This window comes from Sus scrofa, chromosome 2, assembly GCF_054392235.1.
Source record: "Sus scrofa isolate SSC_HxYL_T2T_F1_AM1 chromosome 2, Sscrofa_HxYL_maternal_Yorkshire_Landrace_v2.0, whole genome shotgun sequence".
NCBI lineage: Eukaryota > Metazoa > Chordata > Mammalia > Artiodactyla > Suidae > Sus > Sus scrofa.
The window spans coordinates 154072071-154093837 of record NC_139384.1 but is presented as its reverse complement, the minus strand read 5'-3'; the positions used below and the strand labels follow the sequence as shown (position 1 = coordinate 154093837).

At 52.2% G+C, this 21767-nt stretch overlaps 1 long non-coding RNA gene across 2 annotated transcripts in view; it reads right to left on the bottom strand.

Annotated features, from left to right (window-relative positions):
* LOC106509595 (uncharacterized) overlaps positions 1–21767 on the bottom strand; it is a 54406-nt gene that overhangs the window by 27644 nt on the left and 4995 nt on the right. Inside the window, exon 2 of one of the 2 annotated variants that reach the window (XR_014838939.1) lies at positions 6720–6962. The exons of the other annotated variant lie outside the window; for it this stretch is intronic. This is a non-coding gene — a long non-coding RNA (uncharacterized LOC106509595). The remainder of the gene's footprint in view (positions 1–6719; positions 6963–21767) is intronic. 2 annotated transcript variants of the gene reach the window in all.

The following is a 21767-nucleotide window of genomic DNA, read 5'->3' as shown; positions in this document are numbered from 1 at the left end:
GCTCTCTCCTCCTCTATGTCCACTCTCTGGAACACTCCTCGCCCCAGCAGCAACTCTGCAGCTCCTTCTCCGCTGGCCAGCTTCGGCGCAGGAGAGCCCCCCCTCCTAGATCGGCCCAGGCCCTCCTGTCTCTCTGCCATCTTCCCACCCTGTGCACCTCCATCCGAGTCTCTGTTCATTTGTTTCCTGTCTTCCCCCACAAAACTGTGAGCCCCTCGAGGGCAGGCACTCTGTCTTGTCTGCCCCCAGCCCCTGGCACAGTAGGCGTATAGTAGATACACTTTAATTAACTGAGCAGCCGGATGCACAAACACATCAACCAGGAAAACAAAGAGGAATCATCCAGGAGAAGGTGCGGTCTGAGGAGGCCCAGCAAGGGCGGGGTCCCCAGGGAGCTCCTTCCCCGCACAGGAGCTGCCTCCTCACTGAGAGCCAGGGGTGGATCAGAGCCAGGAGCCATAGCCCGGAAGGCTCGGGGCCTCCTGCTCCTGCGGCTTCCCGGGATGGGAGAGGGAACGGGTCCCCATCACTCAGAAATGCCCTGACAGCCGGCCGCAGCCAAGGCGCAGAGCTGCCGCCTCCACTACTGACGGCCGCACCTCGGCTGCCTTCCTCCTCCCTCCTCCGAGAGCCCCCTGAGTTGCCATAGCAACGGAGGACTGCGCCAGAGTCCGAACAGGGATGCCTGCCTCTCCCAGCACGTCCTGTGGGGAGGGGGAGGTGGCTCGGTCCACAGTGGTGCCCTGGCTCTCTCTGCCCCTGGCCTGTCCTGGTCTCTATGCCAGACGCCTCCTCTGCCCCTCAGCCCACGTCCCTTGAATATCTGAGGAAGCTCCCTCCCTTCAGAGGCGTCACGAGGAGAAGGATGGCCTCAGTGTTGTATCCTGTCCAGGCCCCACACTGGCCAGGAGAACAAAGGACCAAAGCTCCCTGATGCTCACGGCTCTCAGGACTGCCTGAGGAATGATTTTCGTTTTAAATACCACTCTGTGCATCTAGCCCGGCAGCTCCTGGAGGTTTTGAGGCTCTTTTGGCTGCCTTTTTTGGTATTGGTCAAGAAGCAAAACCTGGCTTCTCCTCCCCAGAAGCTAAACGCCCTTTGGGAAGCCACTAGAAGCATTTTGTGTCATGTGTCAAAACCATGACAACCGTATCTCCCACTCGAGAGACAGCGTGTGACATGCCTCACTTCTCTCAAACCTCCCAGGCAGCCTGGAGAAAAGGTATTACAGCCCCTCTTTACATGGCAGGGCACTGAGGCGCCCTCGTTCCTGGGGTCACATGGCTGCTAGGAGGACAAACTGCCATCCAAACCCTGTACGGTCAGACTCTGAACCCCAAGCCTTTGGCCACTGCTCTATACTGGGACGTGCCAGCAGCCACACGGAAGGGCACCGCGAGCGTCCCTGGCCCCAGCCAGGCCCCTTGGGTCCTCACGTGGCCCCATCCTCACCACAGTGACCAGCACTTGTTGGCTCGGGCCCCAGGCTGCACCCCCCACCTCCCCACTCCCAGGGATCCGAGGGCAACTCGCTCAAGTGGGAACAAAGGCAGCTTTTCTAGCCCCGTCTTTAGAAACCGTGACTCCACGCCACCGAAGCAGCCCCTCGGATTGGCTGCTACCATGGCAACTGGCTGCGGCTCTCAGTCCAATTATGTCAGCCCCGAACTGCAGTGCCTCCGTGTCCGTTTCCTGCCCAAGCTCCCCAGGCTGCCAGCCCAGCCCCTCTGACCTCCAGGCGGCTTTGAATGCCTGTGCTTTCTAATTACGGCTGCCTTTCAGGCCCCTGGTCCTGCTGGAAACCTTTGTAACCGCAGTGAACGTCGCCTCCCAGGAGCCCATTTGTCATACCCGGCCTCTGGCTCTTTGTCTGTGGCTTATGAAGCACTGATGGAGTTATCCGGCCTTGCCCCCAGCGGGCTCCCTCACCCGCTGCGCACAGAGCTGGGACACGCACATTTTACACATTTGCCACTTGGTGTCTGGCACCAAGCTCTCTCTGCTGCAGTCTTGTACGGGGTCTACAGGAGCCTGATTTCAGACCTGATTTCTTCATTCATTCACTTACTCACTCAATGACTCATGAGCTCCTAGCATGCAAAGGAGACCAGAGTTAAACAAGACAGAACAGAACTTCTCTTTTCCCGGCAGAGAGGGGTGATAAAAGAAACAGATAAACAAACAAACAAACATAATCTGCGGTGGTGCTAAGTGTGGTGCAGGAGCTGAGGCTCTGATCCTAGGCTGGACTTTGCCTCTGTCCTCAGCGAAGCTCCCCACTTGCAGGAGGAGGGGCCCACTCGATTGGGGGGGCGGTGAGGAGATGGTGCCTGGTGTCCAGCGGGCCCTTCTGGATGCAAGTGGCAGAGATCAAACGCAGCAAGAAGGGTTCTCTAGGCCGGGGTCCGAGGCCCGGAAGTCATCAGGCCTCCATGCCTGTCTCTTGGTCCTCTCAGGACCTCAGCATCCTTCCTCCTCCTGCCAGTGGCTCTCCCCGCAAGGCGGGAGGTGAGGCTGCAGACAGGTCCTACGACCTTTACTGCTCACGGCCTCAGTCATGGGAGACAGCGTGGCCTCCAGCACTCTCTCGTTCCAAGACCAAAACGCCAAGGGAAGAGACTCCACGGACTGGCCAGGGAAGCCAAGGACGGGATGAGAGCCCTACCAAGGCGACTCCCACGTTCCCATTAGTCTGTGGTCGGGAGAAGGCACACCATCCCAGGGTCAAGGCCACTCTTTTTTTTTTTTTTCTTTTTAGGGCCGCAACTGCAGCATATGGACGTTCCCAGGCTAGGGGTCGAATCGGAGCTGCAGCTGCTGGCCTATACTGCATACCCAGCAACGCAGGATCCAAGCCACATCCTCCATCAATGCTGCCATAGCTGTGGCCATGCCAGATCCTTAACCCACTGAGCGAGCCAGAGATCCAACCTGTATCTTCACAGACACCATGTCGGGTTCTTAACTCACGGAGCCACAACGGGAACCCCTGGACCACTCTTAGGAAGTGTGGTCTCCCTCCATGGGTTCCCCCTCCCCCACCGCTACTTCTGCTTTCTTACGTTTCTGGTCTCACTTCTGTTCCTGGGAGGCAGCTCTGTGGCCTCTGCTCCAGTTCAGCCCCAGCTCTTCAGGTCACCCTCTGCTCTCTGCCCACCTCACCTGCCCTCACTTGGAGTCCGACCCAAGCCCCCACCAACGCTGGGCTACTGGGCATGGCGGGTTTCGCCCAAGGTCTGGGGGTGACAGAAGGTGAACACCCACGGCCTGGGACACGACCAGCTTATGATCCCAGTCTCACCATCTTCTATCCTTAGCGCTCAGACCAAGGATCTTACCTGCTTCCCTCCCTCCTGGCCCTCAGGCCCTGCACCCTGCAGGCACCTTCCCCGCACCTGCCATCACTTTTCACTGCAGGGTATTGGGCTGTCCGCCTCCACTCCAAGCAGGCTCCTGTGACAAGCCTGGCAGATCCTAAAAACACATTAAGGTGCTTTGCTAAACAAAAGACTCTTCATTCTGAGCCTACAAAGGACAGGAGCCGCTTTGGAACCGCAGTTGCCGCTTAACTCATGCACTCTCAAAGGCTCGAGCCTCCCATTCCCAAGGACCAGAGCAAGGACAGCGGGTGGGCAGAGTTCAAGCCCAGACTCTGGTGTGGCCCCAGGACCGAGCGCTGTCCTCAAGGCTGGGAAAACTCCCCATGTATCCCACCACACCTACTCTGGGGTCAGACGGGGGCCCTGGGCTTGGATCCCTCAGGCTTCCTTGAGTCACATGCTACCCAACACCCAGAGGGGAACCCTGAGAAAGAATAAATGGCTCCCAGATTGCAGTGGTCACGGATGCTCCAGCAAGGGACACTGGTTCCCATGCAGGGAAGAGAAGGAGTAACTTGGACCTGTCCCCTAGGCTGTCGCCCGGGAAACAGACCCCTCCCCTCCCTCGCAGAGAAACCAATTACTCTTATCTGAGTTTCGGGAGGAAGGTACACAGAGAAAACTCAACTGGATGGAACCAGCAGGGCCCATGATGGTGGCAGATCTGACTTCCAGTGGCCTTAAGCCTCACGAGGCTCTCCCTGGAATACACGCGCAGGCTAAAGATACCCTTATCAGCGCCAGGACAGTTGACAACTGCCAGGACAACAACTGGAAGAGCCCGTACAAGGACTGAAAAGGAGGGCTGCCCCAGCTCCGGGTCTAAACCACACCCTGGTCTCAAACCACTCGCGAATATTCCCCCCACTCTTTCCAATTCCCTCCCTTTCACCTTGACCCGCCTATACATTTGGTGTCTCTGCCCAACTTGGGGTGAGAAGTTGATTTTCAAACTAGATTCCCGCTTCTCCACCCTCTGGCGGTTAAATAAACTTGTGCTGTTCCAGTCTCAGCACTGGTTTCTGTTTTTGTTTTGTTGTTGTTGTTGTTTTTAGGGCCACATCCACGGCTTATGGAGGGTCCCAGGCTAGGGGTTGAATTGGAGCTACAGCTGCCAGCCTACACCACAGCCACGGCATCATCAGATCCTTAACCCACTGAGCAAGGCCAGGGATCGAACCTGATGCTAGTCAGATTTGTTTCTGCTGAGCCACGACGGGAACTCCCAGCACTGGTTTCTTTATTGGCTACACAAATCTGATCAGAAAAAGAAACTCCCAGGAGTGCTCCTTGAGGCTCAGTGGGTTAAGAACCCGACTAGTATCCAGGAGGATACATGTTTGATCCCTGGCCTCACTGAGTGGGTTAAGGATCCGACATTATGAGCTGTGGTGTAGGCTGCAGACATGGCTCGGATCCCGTGTTGCTGGGGCTGTGGTGTAGGCTGGCAGATACAGCTCCGATTTGACCCCTAGCCTGGGAACTTCCATATGCCAAAGGTGCAGCCCTATAAGGCAAAAAAGAAAAAGAGCCTCCCAGTGACGGGGGTCTCGGCCTGGGCTAGGACCTGGTATGGGTCCCGTCGGCCAATTCAGTAACAGGTGCTGTCTCCCGCTGCCAGCTATACCTTCCAGCTGGAAAAGTTCCAGTCCGGGCCTGCATTTCCAGTGCCTGCCCTTTGCACGCTTGGCGCTGTAGGGCTCAGCAGATGCTAGGATCCTGTCGGAGCTGCTTCCCTCTCCTGCCGGAGTTGGGAAGATTCAAAGATGACAGTCATCTGGGAAGCTGTGTCCTTACCTGTTTCCAGCTGCCCGAGGCTGTCTCTGTGAACAGGCAGAGCCCTCCCTGCGACCTCAAAAAACCCGTGCAGAGGGGAACCGTCCACAGAGGCCACTCGTGCCTTGCAGGGCCTTGACCTAGAGGCTGCTTTTAATCATTTAGAGGGACAGGGCACAGGGACAGGGATGGGGAGACCAGCTGCCATTCTACTTCTGTTCTCTTCTCCCCTGGAGGCTTCACAGGAGGAGAGTCACCAAGACCTTAGGGCTCACACTCTACAAGCCTGGATCCTTCTCATTAACTCGCATTTCCTGGAGCCTGCTCCTTTTAGGGACGCCCCTGACTCTGCGGTCCAACCTGCAGGCGGTGCCTGCAAATGAATTCGACTTTGAAGCTCTGAGATCACTTTCCGTCCTTGCCAAAGGGAAGAGCCGCTTAGCGGAATGGCCGGGAACCCGGTCACGTGGGCAGCCTGGCTGAGAAATTCTGACTGCGAGCAGGTCATTTGGTTTCATCTGTCAAATGCACAGTCACTCATCTCTCTTTTCATACATTTTGTCACACTGTGTAACACTTGTGCTATTAGAGACTTTCTTTTTCTGAAAGTTGATCTATTGATCTATTTTTTTTTTTTTTTTTTTTTTTTGTGGCTATGCCTGAAGCATGCAGAAGTTCCCAGGCCAAGGCCTGAATCCACACCACAGCAGGGACAATTCCAGATCCCTAACCCACTGAATCACCAGGGAACTCGGATTTATCTTCATAACTTGGCTGCATGCCAAGTGACACCTCCATGAAATCACATATTTAATGTGCTAGTTTTATCTCCTCATCTATGTGCCAAAACAAATATTTATTTTTGATCAAACTCATCTGTATAATCCCTGAAACCATCCCAAGTACTGTACACAAGTACCACCCTTTGGAAATGCTGGATTAGAGCACTGCTTTGGCTCCTAATGTCTTCACTCCTATTGTGAAATTCTAAAAATCCTCCAAAGGAAAAGCAATTTCAGAAAGAAAAAAAAAAAAATGTATTATTCTTGAGCCAACAGCCAGCATGACCCCTGGAACAAAACTGTCGTGTTTTGGGAGTTCCCATTGTGGCTCAGTAGGTCACAAACCCGACTAGGAACCATGAAGATGCAGGTTCAATCCCTGGGCTCGCTGAGTGGGTTAAGGATGTGTTGCTGTGAGCTGCAGTATAGGTCGCAGATGGGGCTTGGATCCCACTGTGGCTGTGGTGCAGGCCGGCAGCTGCAGCTCCAATTCGACCTCTAACCTGGGAACCTCCATAGGCCACAAGTGTGGCCCTAAAAAGCAAAAAAAAAAAAGTGTGTTTTGACAACTTGTCCTCTATAATCACAGTTTATAGGATGCAACTCTGACTCGACTTTCCTACCCTGGGAGTCTGCTGGGCCCAGGCCACTGCACAGCCTCTGGCCTTCCACGTGCTCGACGGAAGGCCTCGGTCCCCAACTGCCCCAGGCCTGAGCCTGTGTCAGGTTGAGGGGGGGGGGCTACGGCCCAGAGGGAAGGGTCAGTCCGTCCCCACCCACCTTCTCAAGAGCCTGGAGTGTTGGCCTTTCATCCTAAGCAAGAGACCCCAAGGTCAGAGCAAGTCCTCGCTGGGTTGGCAGCCTCCTCTGCGTCCCTTCACGTCCTGATCGTTCCTGGGACTCTTGCGATGACCCAGTCCACCAGACTCACGAGGCTCCTTGGCGGGGAACTCTCTTCTCTGGGAAAAGACGGGCAGGCGAGGGGAGCTGGGCAGCCAAGAGCGGGGAACAGAAGATGCCTCCCTGGTGAAAGAAGTCATTGCTAACACACCCGCACAATGAAACAAAGGCTGAACAAATCAGTGGCCCGAGGCATCAAGGTTGATTTTTTTTTTGTTTTGTCTTTTTAGGGCTGCACCTGCGGCATATGGAGGTTCCCAGGCCAGGGGTCTAATTGGAGCAGCAGCTGCCAGCCTACGCCACAGCCATAGCAACTTGGGATCCGAGCCTCGTCTTCGACCTACACCACAGCTCACGGCAACACCAGATCCTTAACCCACGGAGCAAGGCCAAGGATCGAACCTACATCCTCCTGGATGCTAGCCAGATTTGTTTTCGCTGAGCCACGACGGGAACTCCATCAAGGCTGATCTTTTGCTCCCTCAGAGGTTCTTGAATCTGGCATCAGATTCATTCGAAGGGTTTTAAAAAATAAAAGTTATACGCGGTTATGGAGAAATTCTACTCCTTGGTATTTACCCACGGTAAATGAAAACATATTCACAGCAGCTTTACTCACAATGGCCTAGAATAATCGTCCAAGTCCCCTCGGTGGGCAAGGAGAGCAACAGCTGGAGGCACAGCCATGCTGTGGGCACTGCTTGGCAATCGCAAGCCACCAACTGTGGATACGATACACGCGCCAGCGGAGGAGCCGGGAAACCATGACGAGCAGCCAGAGAAAGCAGACACGCACAGCAGGTGACTTCGTGCGACTATGCTAAGGTTTAAGAACAGGCAAAATCCACCTACAGTGAGAGAAGGTGGAACACGGGTGGCCTATGCAGGCTGTGGATTCGGTTAACTTTCTGGGGCCGTGGAAGCGCTCTGTGTATCTATACGCTTGTCAACACCTGCCCAATCATACTCCCAAGATCTGGGCATTTCACTGTAGATAAATGTTTACCTGAATTTAAAAATAAAACTAGGCGTTCCCGTCGTGATGCAGCAGAAATGAATGTGACTAGGAACCATGAGGTTGTGGGTTCGATCCCTGTCTCACTCAGTGGGTTAAGGATCCGGCGTTGCCATGAGCTGGGGTGTAGGTCGCAGATACAGCTCGGATCCTCTGTTGCTGTGGCTGTGGTGTAGGCCGGCAGCTGCAGCTCCCATTCGACCCTTAGCCTGGGAACCTCCATGTGCTGCAGGTGCAGCTGTAAAAAGCAAAAGACAAAAACCAAAAAAACAGCAACAAAAAAACCCTAAAAAATATGTCTTCTGATCCCATCCTATTCTTACTGAATCAGAATCTCCAGAGATAGAGCCTGGAAATTTACACTTTAAAAACAGCCCCAGGTGATTCTGCTGCCCAGCCAGATCTGGGCACCTTTGGCTCTAGATCGATTTGGCTGACGCTCTCGCTGTTTATCAGACTTAAGAACATTCTAGGGCTGCTCCTGGTAAGACAATGCCAATAGCTCTTGTTTATGGAGCACTTAGTAGGCTTTGAATTCTCTCAATAACCCAGTAAAGCAGTTCTATTGTCTCCATTTTACAGAATAAAAAACTGCGAGCAAGGGGTTTGCCCAAATCCCACAGCTGGTAAATCGCAAAACCGCCTCCAGTCTTCTTCCCCACAGGCGCCTCTCTCTTTCCACTATGTATTTTTTTTTTAATAATTTTTTTTTATTTTCCCACTGTACTATGTATTTAGTTACTTTGTCTCTTTAGGGCCGCACCTGGGGCATAGGGAGGTTCCCAGGCGAGGAGTCCAAGCGGAGCTGCAGCTGCCGGCCTGCACCACAGCCACAGCCACGCCAGATCCAAGCTGCATCTGCAACCTACACCACAGCTCACGGCAACGCCAGATCCCTAACCCACTGAGCAAGGCCAGGGATGGAACCCACGTCCTTATGGATACCAATTGGGTTTGGTACCTCGAGTCACAAGGGGAGCTCCCCATTCACTTATGTAAACCATCAGAAACAAACAAGTATTGTGTGCCTTCCCAGAGCCAGGCCATCTGCTGGGCAGGATGTTGTACCAACCTCCCGGAGACGACGACGGTAAGGCGGAGGGAGGGCTCAGCAGCATTTCCCTTGGCTTTGCTGCAGCAGGAGGAAAAGGAGCCTGGGCCTCTTTGGATTTTAATTATTCAGGTGGTTTGGGGAAAGGCAGGAGGTTTATGGTTATATAAGCACAGCTAAAGGAAGCCTCTGTGTTGCTTACTTTGGGAACGTTCCAGAAGCTAACACCACCAGCAGGTCATGTTAAAAATGGGTTAAAATCATTATCGGATTATGAATAATTCACCAGGCACCCCTGTTACCCATTACATTTTGTTCTACATAATTGCCTTCTGGAAATCTGCTCCCAGGGCAGGGAATTGGGGGTATGCATGAAATTGAATATTTCTGCCTTCGACAAGTAAATGGAAACAAAACTGGGAATTCGTTTCAGTCCGCTGCTGCCTATCCCCTTTGAGTGGCTAAGACTGGCCTGGTACCCCAGCAAAATAACTGAGCCGGGAGAAACGGGCAGTGTGCCCCTGGTCCTGTTCCTGCCGGGAGTCTCCTGGGGGCTCTAAACGGTGTGGAAGAGGGACCAGGAGCCGCGGGGGACCAGGAGCCGCGAGAGGACTGTCTGGGCGAGCATGAGTCACACCGCAGAATGAACTCTGGATGGCAGGACACAAAGAGGGCAATGACCAGGATAACGAGTCATCTCCTTTAAGGGCAATGACCAGGATAACGAGTCATCTCCTTTAAAAAAAAAAAAAAAATTCAGTGGTAATTCACCCTTTTAAAGTATGCAAGTCACTGCAGCCTCCGGCAACCATTCCTCTACTTTCTGTCCCTACAGACTGGCCTGCTCTGGATATTTCATGTAACGGAATCTCGCAACATGTGGCCTTTCGCGACAAGCTCCTTTACGGTACATGATATTTTCAAAGTTCATCCACGTTGTAGCATGTATCAGAACGTCATTCCTTTTTATGGCCAAATAATATGCCATTGTGTGGCTATAGTAGATTCTGTCTATTCATTCATCACTTCATGGAAATTGGCTTGTTTCTCCTTTTTTGGTGATTGTGAATAATGCTACCATGAACCGTCAAGTACAGGCTTTTGTGCAAACACACGTTTTCAGTTCTCTTCAGTGTGTATATAGGAGTAGAATTGCTGGGTCATAAGGAAACAAGCATTTGATTTTTTTTCCATCTTGGCCACACCCATAGTATGTGGATGTTCCCAGGCCAGGCATCAAACCCGAGCCACAGCAGCAGGAACGCCGCACCCCTCACCCGATTTGCCACAAGGGAACTCCTGGACCATTTCACATGGTTCTGGGGGAAAGAAGGAACGAGAGGTCTGCGCTTTTCTGGCAACACCTTTGCGTTCGCTTCCTGGTCAAAGTTGATCCGTTCTATGGACCAGTCACAGCTTATCTGAAAATCTAATTGACAGGACTGGCTCTGTGTGACCTCGCTCTGGATAACACATTCACAACTGAAGACGAGCTTCCTGGAGATACAATAATACATTATGCAGGACACATCCAAACTCAAAACATCTGAAGCAGAAAGAGGATTTATTGACTTATGCAGCTGGGAAGAGAGGGGCGGCTCACAGACTTGAAGTGGGAGTTGGAGGAACCGAAGCCTCGGCTTCCAAGGTCAATCGGTCACACTCACGCGCTCCACTCCCACCTGCCGGCATCTCCCTCTGGCTTCTCGTGTCTTTGGTTCCCTCCTTCCGTGATGCCCTGTGCGTCGCTCATCTCTGGAGCCTCCGCTTGGCCTCCTTCTACATTCGTATTTTCCCACGAACGGGAAGGATGGCTGCCAGCAGCTCACACGTACATCCTCCCGGCTTAGGACCCCGGAGAGAGCTTTCCGTCCAGGAGCAGGGCCTCTCTCTCTCCCAGCCTCGTGCATGTCGTGGCCATCCGGATCAATCGCGTGGCCAGGAAAGTGAAGCCTCATGTGTAGCCTACACGGGCTCCCACCCCTACATCTGCGGCCAAATCAGAGGAAGGGGAAGAGATGCGCGAGGGCAGGTGGGAGGAGAGGCAACCACGCGCAATCGCTGCTGGAGACCTCAACTCCAAGGGCACGCACGAGCGGGAGAAATTTCTGACCTCTTGGAAATTCCAAAATCGTAGACAACTAGGAGGCCAGTGTGGGGCCGACGGGACCTGACCACACCCCTACAGCTTCTTCTGTCTGTGCCTGGAGCCAGCCCTGGTCTGGACCCTCTTCTGGGTCGCAGAGGATACTGAGTCCCCGGAAAGCCAAGGGGCACTTTTCAAATGCGAGGGCAGCACGCATCTCCGTGGCTCACGCGGGGACGGGAGCAGACCCACCGCCTAACCTGATGGCCGCTTCCTCAGTCATTTCGTTCAGCTGCAAATCTTACTTTTTCCAAATGAGCGCCACCGCGTCTTTTAGAGAAAATGGAGGAACAATTTCAGTAATTGAAAGCATTTTCTATTTTATTCTCGGTGGGTTCCGAATCCTGAGGACTCTCAAGAGACTTGCAAAACTTCTCAGATAAGGTTCAATGGCTGTTAGAGCCCATGCATTCGAGAGGGAAAATGAGCTGAATCCTTAGATGTTAGAGATGGAAGACGGTGGGGACCACCTAGTCCCCCCAGCTCGTTTCACACAGGGAGCAGCTGAGGCCCAGAGCTGGAAGGGATGTCTGGTCAAGCAGACAAGAGTGGCAGGGCTGACCCTAAATCCACAGCTCCCAGCTCGTACCCCTTCTTCTTCTTCTTTCGGCCACGCCCATGGCACACAGAAGTTCCTGGGCCAGGGACTGAACCTGAGCCGCTGCAATGACAACACCAGATCCTTAACCCACTGTGCCACAAGGGAACTCCCATATCCCTTCTTCTTAACCAGGCTTCTTCTTGTCCACACTCTCTCTTCCGAGCACAAACTTGAATTTAAAAAAAAATAAACAGGAGTTCCCGTTGTGGCCTAGAGGGTTAAGAACCCGACACAGTGTCTATGAGAATGCAGATTTGATCCCTGGCCTCGCTCAGTGGGTTAAGGACCTGGTGTTGCTGTGGTTGTGGCGTAGGCCTGAGGCTGCAGCTCCAAATCAACCCCTAGTTCGAGAACTTCCATATACCACACGTGCAGCCCTAAAAAAAAAAAAAAAAATTTAATTAAAAAAATAAATACGGCTCCAAATACACCATAAGGGTATAAGAAAGAGGTGCTGAATAGTTGCAAAGACTTTCCAGTTTTAATTCACACTGTGGGCACTGCAGGAACCCCATATATGCCTGGAAAGAGGGGATTTCTTTCTTTCTTTTTTTAGGGCTGCATATGCAGCATATGGAAAGATCCCGGGCTGGGGGTTGAATCGGAGCTACAGCTGCCGGCCTCCACCACACCCACAGCAACACGGGATCCAACCCACTTTTGCTACTGATGCTGCAGCTTGCAGCAATGCCAGAGTAAGGCCAGGGATCGACCCCACATCCTCATGGATACAAGTCAGGCTCGTTACCGCTGAGCCACAACGGGAACTCCTGGGGGAGGATTTCTTACTGAAATCAGCACTGTGGGTACCAGAACCCAGCTGGGAGTCACTAACTGCCCAGGAAGCATCTTAGCGAGGTTTTCCTGAGAGAGGCGTGTTCTTAAGAGTAAGGACTGGGACGAGGAGAGGACAGTTTTGAAAGCGCAATGAAGAGCCGAAATCAAGTGATACCACCTGAGTACTGACCACGGGTAAGGTTCTATGCCCAAAACAAAGGCATTTCGCACACAAGTCTCTCCTCGGGCATTAGCAGTGCCCCACCCAGGAGAGGAGGCGTGCCTCTGGGGCGTTCTGGAGTCTATTTGTGTGTATGCGCATGAATCGGTAAGAGCTCTTTAAGTGATTCGTTCCTGCCTGTCTCCTAAGCTGCAACTGTATCTCTCCAGCTTTCTTTTTTTTTTTTTTTGCTTTTTAGGGCTGCACCTGCGGCATACGGAGGTTCCCAGGCTAGGGGTCTTATCAGAACTGTAACCACCGGCCTATGCCAGAGCCACAGCAACGCAGGATCTGAGCTGCATCTGCGACCTACACCACAGCTCACAGCAACGCTGGATCCTTAACCCACTGAGCGAGGCCAGGGATCGAACCCTCAACTGCACGGTTCCTGTAGGATTCGTTTCCGCTGCGCCACGATGGGAACTCCCCGTTTGTCTTTTATCTTGTTTTTCTCTTCTGAAGTATTTCATTTTCATATCTGATCCTACGCATCAGTCATTTCCTTCGTGTTGCCCAAGCTGTCGTGTGACGATGCAGTATCCTCCTCTACTTGAGTTTTCGCCGTCTGAGTTTTCTTCCAATATTTGTGTACACTTACATATTTAAACTCTTTGGGATTTATTTGGCTGGAAAATGTGAGGGAGAGATCGAAGGTTTTGTTGTGTTTTTTTTCCCCCCGAAACAGTTCATCAGTTGTCACAGTAACACTTGCTGGCTAGTGATTCTGCAAGCCCCGTAATGTCGTACAGATGTTCTCAGTGTTGCCCTGAAATGCATGCACAAATCCATGACTGTCTTCCCCTCAAAAGCTGGGATTTCATTCCCCTCCCCTTCAGGGGCCACTGGATTTGTGACTTCTCAGTGAATAAAGCATTTTTTTTCACCTTCAGTTCACTTGTTCATGACTCAGCCCTAAGCGCCCTGGGAGAAGCATTGCCGCTGCTCTGCGGAAACCAGCCCAGGAGGCCAAGAGCTCTTCGAGGCTTCAGAGCAGAGGGCCCCCTGGGGGCTGGGGGTGGAATCGGAATTGGCGGCTGCTGAGCTGCTAGTCCCTGGGCCTTCCTGCTCACCGCTTTCCGCTGCATCTCGGGAAGTCCACCCTGAACTGCCTCGCCAGGGTCTTGCTAGAAGCCCGTCTCTGTAGAGTGCTCAGGTCCAGGCCAAAAAATCGGGTAAGGGCACCCGTCCTCCTACCTACTTCCAGACCTCTCCTCCCTCCACAGAGCAAATGCCCCAAGTAAACAGATGGAGACCAGGGGCGGGGGCGGGGGGGAGTGCTGCTGGGATGTGGATTATCAGCATTAACAGTAGCCCAGTCACAATGCTCTGCCATCCGCATCCTCTGCCATCCTCGTCCCTCTGTGGTCCTTCTGCTCTCTCTGACTCACCCAGTTAGCATTTACCTTCGCACAGATACAGCTTTCCCTTCTGTGTGCCGAATATCTCCTCCTTGGAAACCCAACAGACGCCCCCCAACCGCCCCAGAGGAAGGGACCTGCCTGTACTTCTGTACTGCAGATGAGCTGGCATTCTTAGCCAAGCGGTGCCTCCTGCACTTTGGATCTAGGAAGGAGTGTCGCTGTGTCCGAGAGAGGATTCTCTTCCCTCTAACCCTCCACCTGGCATTCGTTGATAAGAGCCAGCTTTCTGTTGTCAAGGGTGGGGACGGACCTGCCTAGGGGGACAGTCTGGCCACCTTCAAATCATGCATAACAGCCTCTGGACAACGCCACAGTAGGAAAAATTTTAAGGACATGAGCAAAGATTTAATGGCAAACGGGGTGTATCTTTTTTAATTGAAAGACAGCCGATTTACAGTATTGCGTTAGTTTCAGGTCTATAGCACAGTGACTCATTATTGTTGCTGTTTTGCAGATTACATTCCATTACAGGTTATTACAAGATATTGAGTATAATTCTCTGTGCTATACAGTAAATCCTTATTGCTTCTCTATTTTATGTATAGTAGTTTGCATCTGTTAATCCCATACTCCTAACTTGGTAACCGTAAGTTTGCTTTCTATGTCTGTGAGTCTGCTCTGTTTTGCATGTACATTCACGTGTATTATTTTTTTAGATTCCACATATAAGTGATATCACATAGTATGTGTCTTTGTCTTATTTCACCAAGCATAGTATTCTCTAGGTCAAGAGTGCCCATTATAACACAGCTCATAATACTGAAAAACTGGCAAGAGCCTCAGTGCTCAAGAGTAAGGGGATTAGGTTATGGTACATCTATACAACGGAACATTATTTACCTTTTTAAAACTATGCTGTAGGAGTTCCCACTATGGCTCAGTGGGTTAAGGAGGACACCACTCAGATTTCCAGGGGCAACCCCTCAATTCAGCTGACTTGCCTGGACAGCAGAGGCTCGGTCGAGGGCGTGGTGGGACAGGGTGAGAATCACTAAGAGGAGAGGAAGAACAAAATCTTGGGGCAAAGGCTCTGATGCTAGAAGGAGGGTGGAGGGATTCTGAGGGTTTACACAGAGCAACTTCCACCTGTTTTTGCCCCTAGAGATGAAAAGAATGTTTTGGAGGTCCCGTGGTGGCTCAGCGGAAATGAACCTGACTGGTATCCATGAGGATGCGGGTTCGACCCATCTCAGTGGGTCGGGGATCCAGCTGTGCCGTGACCTGTGGTGTAGGTCACAGATGTGTCTTGGATCTGGCGTTGCTGTGGCTGTGGCGTAGGCTGGCAGCTACAGCTGCAAGTTGATCCCTAGCCTAGGAACTTCCATATGCCGCAGGTGTGGCCCTAAAAAGAAAAAAAAAAAAAAATATATATATATATATATATATAGCAAAGACTGTTTTGGGACTCAAGCAGGGAAGTAGCAGGTGAGATCTCAGTCTCAACCCACTAGCCGAGAAGGTTCCCATGGCCACAAGTGACCTATGCTCCACACAGCCTGAGAAAATCTACCTCTGTTCTACTCTGTGCATCACAGTTTAGGCCAGAATTCCTGAGGTGGGGTCCATGCACCCAATGATTTTAGTGGTACACTAGTAAAAAATGTTTTCTTTGCCACACCTGCAGCATGTGGAAGTTGCTGGGCCAGGGACTGAAGCCACAGCAGTATCCTGAGCCACTGCAGTGACAACACCAGATCCTTAACCTGCTGCACCACAAGGCAACTCTATAATCTCTTTGTACTAATTATGCATTGATTTAAGGAGTTCCCGTCATGGCGCAGTGGTTAACGAATCTGACTAGGAACAATGAGGTTGCGGGTTCGATCCCTGCCCTTGCTCAGTGGGTTAAGGATCCGTTGTTGCCGTGAGCTGCGGTGTAGGTTGCAGATGCGGCTTGGGTCCCATGTTGCTGTGGCTGTGGTGTAGGCCAGCAGCTTATCTCCAATTGGAGCCCTAGCCTGGGAACCTCCATATGCCACGGGTGTGACCCTAAAAAGAAAAGAAAAAAAAATAAAGTTGCGTGTGAGTACACGTGTGTGTAAAATTGAACATAAAAAATCCATAATTTCATGGATATCCATTGGTTAGAGCAATGCTAAAGTTTAAAAGATGACTGTAAAGAAAAATATTGAGTAAAGAGTACATATCCAGATGGTACATGGATACAGCAACAATAACAAATCATGAGGTGCTCGGCAAATCTTTGAATTTCGGGGCTTATGCCACCCTTCCTCTGAAACGATCCCAGAGACCCAGGCGTTTTGGGGGGTGGGGAGGGGGAGATACATAAGGGACTGGTCCATGTGGGTCCGTTGAAAGGAAAAAAAAAAATGGGCAATTAGTTCAGAATCTCTCCAGGTGGCACTGGAAATTAGCTGGTTCTAAGTCAAGAGGCCATTTGCTAGAAAAACCGAGACCTTGGAGAATATACTGGGGCCGTTTCTCTGAAGGGACATGTACTGTGGTCACAATAGAGATTCTGCTACTTTGCTCCCCTAGAGTAAAAGGGAAAGACCCCCCACTCCTCACCCTGCCGTATCCCCAGAGCCAAGCACTTCCGGTCAGCAGATCTCCCACGGGAGCACTTCCTGTGTGTGATGCCCACATACGGCAGCCTACCGGGCGACCCAGGACTGGGACAGCTGCCAGGCTGAAGGACCGACAGACAGGAAAGCCAAGCCCATGGGGAAGTGCACAGCCGTGGATAAGAGTTTGTTGACCAAGTAAAAACACAGAGCTGTCCCTAACCTTGGGTGGCGCTCTGGTTCTTAAGTCTATGAGCAGGTCCATTCTGGGAATCCTTCTTTCCTACCAATATCCCCAAAGTCCTTTCTTTTCTTTCTTCCTGGTTCTGACCGGAATGCCTCCCAACTTGGATAGAACTACTTTTGGACGTCAGAGCCCAGGGTCAAGGCCCTGCCAGCGAGGCAGGAAGGAAGGGCTTTGTCTGCCCTGCAGGTCTCGGGGAGCCACCTACCCGGGTTCAGAAAGCACATGGGTTTCCCCCTGTTTCTCCTGGGCCCTTTAGGCCTAAGGCCTTGTGTGTGGCAGCTGTGGAAGGGACACAAAGATGTCACCACCTTGTTGGCAAGGCACTCGGTCCAGCTGGGAGCAGAGAGGAACAGAAGCATAAAAGGGGAAGAAGGAGGCCCCGAAGGAGGAGGCCGCTGGGGAAGGAGCCAGCGAGGCGCAGAGCACAGAGCGGGGGCTCCCTCCATCCTCAGAGCTCCTCCTCCACGGTCACTCCACAGTCGGTGAGGCCACAGGAGGAGCTGCTGCTTATGCAGTTTACAAGGCGCCAGGCACTGCGCAGGGGCTCTCCCTCAGCGCGCGTAGCAGAGCAGCAGAGAGCACAAGCTCTGGACTCCTTCCTTCAGTCGGCACACGTCGCTGAGCGCCTACTGTGTGTCCGATGCTACTCTAGGCACTGGAGAAACAGCAGTGCCATGTCCAAGTCCCTACTAAGAAGTTACAGGAGTTCCCATCGTGACACAGCAGAAATGAATCCAACTAGAACCATGAGGTTGTGGGTTCAATCCCTGGCCTTGCTCAGTGGGTTAAGGATCTGGTGCAGTCGTGAGCTGTGTTGTAGGTCGAAGACGCGGCTCTGATCCTGTGTCGCTGTGGCGCTGGGGTAGGCCAGCAGCTGTAGCTCCAATTAGACCCCTAGCCTGGGAACCTCCATATGCCACAGGTGCAGCCTCGAAAGGACAAAAGACAAAAAAAAAAAAAAAAAAAAAAGAAGTTACAGATGCCAGAAGCATCACCTGGACCAGGTGCAGTGTAAACCTGTCTCTGCCTTTCCCTAGATAATCAACCAGTGGCCCCTGTGGTTGATTCAAAGAATGTACCGTAAATGTTTGTGTGAGGATTAAACGAAACAAAACGTGTGAAGTTCGTAGAGTGGTGCCCAGCGCCCACTAAAGGCTCAGCGAATACTGGCTACTGCTGCCATACTTGAGGTAGAGGCCCTTATCTCCATTTGGGTGTTGTCCTGGTGATAAAATATACATAACACAGCTTTTACCACCTTAACCACTGTAGCGTGTTCAGTGGCATCAAGCACATGCGTGTCACTGAGCATCACCACCCTCTGCGTCCAGAATTGTGTCCATCTTCTCCAGCGCCAATTCCTGCCCATGACAAATGACTGCATTCCCCTCCTCCTGGGCCCCTGGCAGCCAACATTCTTTCCGTCTGAATGTGACCGTTCTCAGTACCTAATGTGAATGGACTCACGCAGCATTTAACCTTTGAAGCTGGCTTATTTCACGCCGCGGAATATCCTCGAGGTCCGTCCATGTTTTGAGGGCGTGCGCCACGGTTCTCCCCAGCACTGCACCATTGCACGTTCCCGTGTCTCCACATCCTCATCAGTACTTAGGGTTTTGTTTCTGTTTTTGTTTTCTGTCTTTTGGCCTTTTCTAGGGCCGCTCCCGCAGCATATGGAGGTTCCCAGGCTTGGGGTCGAATCAGAGCTGTAGCCACCAGCCTACACCACAGTCATAGCAACGCCGGATCCTTAACCCACTGAGTGAGGCCAGGGATCGAACCTGAAATCTCGTGGCTCCTAGTCGGATTCCTTAACCCCTGAGCCACGACGGGAACTCCATGGTTTTTTTGTACTAGCCATCCTCATGGGTGTGAGGGGGTCTCTCACTATGGTTTTGGTTTTTTTTCCCACACCCACAGCATTCGGAAATTCCCAGGCCAGCGATTGAACCCACACCACGGCAGCGACCTGAGCCACGGCAGTGACAACGCTGAGCCACCAGGGAACTCCTCCCTGTGGTTCTGATTTGTAGTTCCTTGCTGGTCGGTGATGCTGAGCATTTTTGCACGTACTCGATGGCCAAGTGCATACCTTCCTTGCAGAAGTGTGCGCCTCGGTGCTTTGCCCATTTCTGAATTTGAGCTGTCTGTGTTGCTGCGTGTAGCAAGGGGTTGTTGGGTTTATTCCCTCCTTTCTGCAGTGCTCTGAGAGCCTCCTTTTAAAGCCCCGGCCAGGCTCAGACTCAGGCCTGCCTCCTCGGCTGCCATCACCCAAGCACTTCAGACAGATAAATGGAACCTGCAGTAGCAGCTGGAGACGAGAGGTGAACACACGCAGATGGAAGGGAGGGGAAGGCTGGCCAAGGGCATAAACAAACAGGCTGCAACTCTCTCAATCCAGTTCTCACTAAATTCGGCACAAACTGTCAGTGCCTCAAATCCAAATGGGAAGGGATTCATTCGAGTTTCATCTTGGGGCCTCACAAGGGGAAGGGGTCTTTGCATGTTCTAGGAGCCCCCTCCCTGCCGCCCTCCCGTGGAACAGCAGCAGCCAGGACCAGAAGACATAAGGAAAAGAGTGAAGAGCCAGGAAGGATGTTGGCGCTGGGTAAGCAGCCTTTGCGGGCAGACACGTGGCTGGAGCGAAGGCAGGAAGAATGATTTTCCAGAGGTGGAATCTTAGGATCACACACACATGTTCCAGAGGCGGTGTCTCAGAATCACAGCATAATAAATAAGCCGCTGCTCATAAGGCCAGTGCAGCTACAGTGAAAAGCTGTGTGGGAAAGACGTGGAAGAGCAAATGCAGGAGACGCCCCACAGCGCAGCCACCCACCAGGCACTTTTTAAGCACTTGCTCCTCTGACCATGACCCCAGCCCTGACCCAGCTCCTTCCCCTAGATATAAGCACAAGACGACAGCGCTTCACCGGGAAACTTGCTAAATGCAGGTTCCCAGGCACCCTCTCCAGAGATACCGCCTCAGGGGGTCTAGGGTGGGGCCTGGGAACCTGAGTTTTAGCCCACTACCCACGATGATGGCAATGGATGATGGCAATGCCCATGGCCAGAGCCCATACCTTGAGTCCTTCTGGCCCCTCTCAGCAGCAGAGACACCCCGGGCTGTCCCCAGTCCGTGAAACAGCGCCATCGCCTCTGTTTCCCCTTTCTGTCCCCAAATGCTGGGGGGATTCCAGAGATGATGAACGGAAAAGTCAGAGGTAATGGTTACCTTAGTCACCTCATGACAACAGGATTCTTCCCACCCTCAAAAGAATCTGCTAAGAAATGATTTCAATTTTCAGGGGCTTGCCCTTAAGTGTATGTTGGCCAGATGGGGAGGGTGAGAACCTTGGCCTTGGCATTACAGGAAGAGGGGGAGAACCTTTAAGATCCACGGCAAACCCAACATTCCTGAGCAACAAAGATAAAACGCGAATCACACGCTAAAGTTCCAGAAAGAACAGGGCTTGGCTCATACAGCTGTCAGGCACACAGCCACTTGTAATTCTAACTAATGACTCACGAGTCGGGCCTTGTGCTAAGTGCTTTATTCAGTAAGTCAGTATGTGAAATACACTGAATATATGGACCTAAGAAAACACATACGGAAACATAAACAAGGCTGCATTTGCAGACGGTTGCAATGTGGCTTTGGGTTTTAGCACTGGAGTCCTAGCAGTCTCAGGTCCAAGTGCTTGGCAATGTCACTCATCAACCGTGTGACCTTAGCAAGGAGCGTCTCTGGGCCTTGGCGTGCGCCTCTGAGAAATAAGGTAGCATGAACCTCGAGGACCGTTTACCTGATGAAATGAGATGATATACGCAAAGCTCCCAGCACAGTCCCAGGCATGTGGAAAAATAACTTAAGGGTGTTTTATCCTGGTGGTTGTTACCGTCACTGCAGCCAAAGTAGAGTCTGAGTCCCCGGAGTTCGGTCTGTAACTACTTCTGACTTTACACATTCCCACCAAGAGGGAGAGGGGCCCAGGGGGAGCTACCAGGCCAGCAGAGTAGCCCAGGTGGTACCCAGAGGTGGAAAGCACCTGCCAGCAGCATTCCTGCTGGATAAATTTCCCAGCATCCTAGAAAATGCTGATCTATGAGACAGGTGTGAGGTCACTTCAACAATTAAATGAGGGAGTAGACAGAGTGCCTGGCACAGAGAAAAGATTCGATCGTTATTAGGCACTGTTACTATCTATAATTTTATAAGATATTTGCTGTAGTGTCTCTAAAAACATGACCTTGTTAACAATAATTAGCCTTAACTGCGCACCGATTCCAAGAGCCATCTCTTGGGTCTGCAATGCCCAGAAAAGTACCTTCACCTTTTCCTGGTGATGGCATCTCACTTTCCTCTAAGAAACGCCCCCCTCCATCCTTTGGTCTCACACCTCTGTTCCAGCCCCTGACAGGTAAGAAGCTGTTCTAGCCTCCACAGCCAAAGGCCACCAAGAATGAGCCTGAGCTCTGATGGAATAAGACGTCTCGGCTCCAAGCAGCAAGGTGGGGCACTGCAGAGCACCCAGGAAGGAGGCAGCGCCTCTGGAGCACCCCACCTTGCTGCAAGGAGGCAGCTCTTTGGCATGTTTTAGGTCCCCGCTCAAGGATTCCAAGGAGGTTTGAAGAGAAGCAGGGCCGCTGCTTTGGACTCAGGACTGAGAAAATGAAAGATGAAATAGGGATGGAGCTTCTGTCCTGAGGGGAGGCCCTGCAGCAGTGGGTTGCTCAGAGCAACAGATGAGAAGAGCAATGCGGAACTTTGCTTCTCTCTTTCCCCACAAGTCAGAGAGCAGCGGTCACCCAAAGAGGGGTCCTTGCGGCACTGCCCAGCTGCTGCCTGACTGTGGGAGCAATGATGCTTCCTGTTGGCTTCGCAGCTGGCTTGAGTTCCTCGGTCCCCAACCCCAGCCCCGGCTTTT